We start from the raw sequence: 4,926 nt of genomic DNA, 5'->3' as shown, positions 1-4,926 counted from the left end.
TCGGATTTAATTAAGTACTTAAATGTTGTCACGCCGGACGATAAACAACGCAAGCTGCAATGCTATTGGGCCGTTGGGTTGAGGACGGATTAGCGTTAGCGTTACATGTAGGTAGGTAGAGTATAAACAAAGTGTCGATGCATAGATCACATCCCTGCTGGAGACTACGGAGCCGTAAAGATATTCATACGGTAAATATCGCTATGTTCCTCCCTAAGGCCTCAAGATCATTTTGAACACCTCGCCCGCTTAGCAACTATTGCTGCTGACTGTACCTAGCACAAGAGCCGCGAACAGCCGTCAATCTTCGTTATAACGCTTAAAACTCCTGCTGACTGTACAATTGTATATGCATCGTTGTGCTAGTAAATTTCGTTGATCACTTTTAAAAAAGGCTTATTATTAACCGGGCAACTAAAATATTAAACAGGAACTTTCATTGGGCATATAGTAATATCATTTGGCTGTGCATTAATATTTTAGCGCCAATAAATTTACATTAGCATTCAAATATAAGCATCAAATTAATAAAAAAAACTGGCAGCAAAATCAAGTCACCCAAAAAATATATAGGGAACTTGAAGTGATAGGTTGGCGTCTAAAATAATAAGTTGGCAACTAATATTGTAAAGCGATTATAAAATGTTATTGTCTTCTGTTGTTCACACCTAAGTAATCCATATTGAGCATATCGTTTCAGGTAGTATTTTCAGTGTTGGCCGAAAGTTAATGCGAATTGAAAATGTTGGCCATTAACCATTATAAATTGAACCTTAAACCGTAACGGACAATTACAGTTTACGATTCAATTTATAATGGTTAATGGCCAGCATTTTCAATTCGCATTAACTTTCGGCCAACACTGAGTATTTTAATAGGTACGAAAGCAAGTTTTCAAATTGATAAATTTCCTAATCCACAAATCACCTCAAATTAATTTAAAAAATAATATTTTTTATACTTATAGTCGAAATTCCTAATCATGAAACACCTAATGGCCGTTATATCATTAGGTTTTACAATTTTTAATTATTAATTTCAATAGTTACCACTGTATTCTGCCAGAGTCAAAAGATAGGTGCGACGACGAGCGAAGCGAGGAGGTGCGTGTTAGGTTGACCGTGTAGTGACCAAACAAAATATTTTAAAATAACTTCATTTTTGAATTAATAGATAGCCGTTTTCTTTTTAAAATGTGCTTCATAAATGGTCTCCAATATAATAATTCAGTTGACAAAAAAATATTTGGTACATGCCTAAAAATAAACAAAAGCTGTAACGGTATTAAAATACAACTCATATTTATATTATTTTAAGGCTCTATTTTTGTTTCCAATCTATCAATTTTAGTACTGTAACACTACTACCACTACCCGCCAACAGATGGCGCTACTGGTACCGCAATGCACACATCTCGCGGTGCAGCGCAGCCGCTGCACGATGCTATTTCACGTCTACCAATAGATGGCGACGCGATCGAGATAGATCTCGCTAACGGTTGTACGACGTAGAAACATGACCCTCCAACATTGACCGACGATTATTGGCGAGAAATGCAAGTAGGGACTTCGGTACCGCACGCTACATACCTTCACCTCTGTTGAAGTATCCTAGTGTCTGTGCCGTAGTAAAATTTACTGGCCTAGCTCGCGCCTACCTCGTTAGGTCTTGCTCGGCAAGTAAAGACTAAAGTAGTGTAATAGCTCCTAAGTTTGATAATACACGCGCTAAGTACCTAACGTCGGCTTTTCGTCTTCGCCCTCACATCCCCGTCCTACTGTGGCGCCCTCTGTGAGGCTCGTCTACGTGACGTCATCAGCGCTACGAATTGCTACGAGACGCGTGACGTCATCAGCGTGCTACGACCGCTACGGGATCCGTGACGTCACGGGCCTGCTACGAACGTTGCTACGCGAGACGATCGACCTGCAATCCTTTAATGACCGGAAGGGGTGAATCTTCGAAGATAAAAAGTCCTACTTACGTTACGCGTTCCGGCCGTGTTACCACTATCAAACGAACACGCACCAAGATGCTAGCGTCAGAGCAGTTCACGCAACTTTTGGAGAGGATGCCAGTGGCACCACAACCAAACAGGGGCTCTTTCATTAACTGCAAGTACACATATAGTGGAGAAAAGGATGCTGAGGTTGTGGAAGCTTTCCTCTCGGCAATAAACATCTACAAACGCTGTGCAGACATAGGTGATGTGACAGCCTTGAGCGAACTACCTCTTTTACTCAAAAGTGAAGCTGGAGTTTGGTGGTTGGGAGTCAAGAACGACGTGACCTCATGGGCAGATTTAGGAACACGTTTGCGTGAAACTGCGCACCCGTTCGAGAAGCGTACCAGATTTACCTTGACGACACACTCTTACCTCCAACATCAATCTACAACTAGACCAGAACGATTCATGTCCTATTTGTCGGGACGACTGCATGGACATAGGGGGAGAGTTGTAACACTACTACCACTACCCGCCAACAGATGGCGCTACTGGTACCGCAATGCACACATCTCGCGGTGCAGCGCAGCCGCTGCACGATGCTATTTCACGTCTACCAATAGATGGCGACGCGATCGAGATAGATCTCGCTAACGGTTGTACGACGTAGAAACATGACCCTCCAACATTGACCGACGATTATTGGCGAGAAATGCAAGTAGGGACTTCGGTACCGCACGCTACATACCTTCACCTCTGTTGAAGTATCCTAGTGTCTGTGCCGTAGTAAAATTTACTGGCCTAGCTCGCGCCTACCTCGTTAGGTCTTGCTCGGCAAGTAAAGACTAACAGTAGTGTAATAGCTCCTAAGTTTGATAATACACGCGCTAAGTACCTAACGTCGGCTTTTCGTCTTCGCCCTCACATCCCCGTCCTACAGTACCCATTTTTATTTTTTTTAACTGCCCAAATTCGATTAATTAGTTGACCGGTTAAATACGTGCCGTTTAAAAATGCTATATGTACCTACAAGATTATTAGTTCTTTAAAATTTGAGTGCAAATACAGTAGCGGAAAAAAATCTTTCATATTGTGATTTTTCTGTAAAATATATCAAAATAGATGAAACCAGGGACTGAATTTGTTGATAACTAATCAAAAAAGGTTGTATTGATTTATTCTAGGCCCAATATATGCTAACAGGCCAGTACATATTTCAAAAATCTATTCGAATTCGTATTTCTCGAACATGACGTCCGTCACTTTGTAGTAAGTATATAAGTCGATAAAAAACAGAATATCGTGTTAATTCGTAACAATATTTGTAAGAATTATCAGTTCCGTCACGGGGAGACCTCGTGGAAATAAAAACTTATCAGTAGCTATAAAAGAAGCAATTGTAATGGGGTACAAAAATGGCTTAACGCAATCGACGCTGGTTAAGCAATTTCAACTTCATCAGTCGACTATATCGAAGGTTTTAAAACGCGAAAAGCTTCACGGATGTGTAAAAAAGCCCAACAAACCTGGTCGCCCACGCTGCACATCACATTTGGTTGACCGCAACATTTTGAGATTAGCCAGAGACAATCCACGATTCACGGCGAGCGACATTATGCGAGAAATATCGGCTGGAGATTCAGTTTCTGTGACCGTACGTACTATAAGAAATCGTCTGATTGATGGTGGACTTCGTGCTCGTCGCCCTGCTAAGAAACCACTTATTTCCAAGAAGAATCGGACAGCTAGAAAAAAATATGCGAAAGAACATCTTTCTTGGACTGCCGAAATGTGGGAAAAGAGAATTTGGAGCGACGAATCCAAGTTTTTACTGTTTGGAACAGATGGAATTACGTACGTACGACGCCCCGACAATGCTCGCTATGACCCCAAGTACCAGCTCCCTACAGTCAAAGCACGGCGGCGGCTCCCTTATGGTATGGGGATGTTTCAGTGCAAGTGGCGTTGGTCCGTTACATCGAATAAACGGGATTATGACAAAGGAAGTATATGAAGAAATATTACAAGATGTTTTTCTTCCCTGGGCACGCCAAAATTTCGGCAGGGCGTTTATATTTCAACAAGATAATGACCCGAAACATTCATCGAATCTTGTTAAGCAGTGGTTCAAAAAACGTAGAGTGAGGAATTTGGAATGGCCCAGTCAAAGTCCGGACTTGAATCCGATAGAAAATCTATGGAAGGAGCTAGGACGTCGTGTGAGTGCAAGAAAAGCAAGAAATATCAATGAAAGATTTGAGCAATTAAAGGAAGAATGGGAACGCATTCCAAATTCTTTCCTCGCTAAGCTGATTGCATCACTGCCCCGAAGATGCCAAGCTGTTCTTGATGCGAAGGGTTTCAGTACCAAGTACTAATCATATATTTTGATTTTCAGTCAAGAATCTGTTATTTTTGTTGTTTTTTTTTTGTTAATAAACCACTTTTACCTATACTTTGCGTTTTAATTATTTTAGGTACTTTTAAATAAATTTGTGCAAAACGAGTGTCTTTTATGATATCATATGAATGTAATATATGATTATACTCTCCATTTATAAAGAGCTTTCATATGATAATAGTTAAGGTAGGTTTAGTTGATCACATATAGAAATATTTAATAAAAACACAAATATGATAGATTTTTTCCGCTACTGTATAATCGTCAGTTCATGCTGTGGCGTGCCCAATAGATGACACCTTGCTGTCACCTCTATTGACAATGACTTAAGTTTCAAGATTACATGTACTGGGACCGCGTCGAGCACCAGTACGTTTACCTTACAGTTTTATCTTCGCTGATATATTCATGATCTGTAGGTATAGTTAATGTTGATAGTAAATGTATTCTCGTATATTTGTTTATTGCATTAAATTAGTATGACTCTCGGGTCAATATTTACCGTTCAAAGCCGGCTATTTGCTTTGCAAATTATCCAATAGGCCTCAAATAGGTACATACTCACTAAATTTCAATCGTA

This window comes from Cydia splendana, chromosome 4 (genome assembly GCF_910591565.1).
Source record: "Cydia splendana chromosome 4, ilCydSple1.2, whole genome shotgun sequence".
NCBI lineage: Eukaryota > Metazoa > Arthropoda > Insecta > Lepidoptera > Tortricidae > Cydia > Cydia splendana.
The sequence above is the reverse complement of the archived record's forward strand: the minus strand, read 5'-3'. Positions refer to the sequence as shown.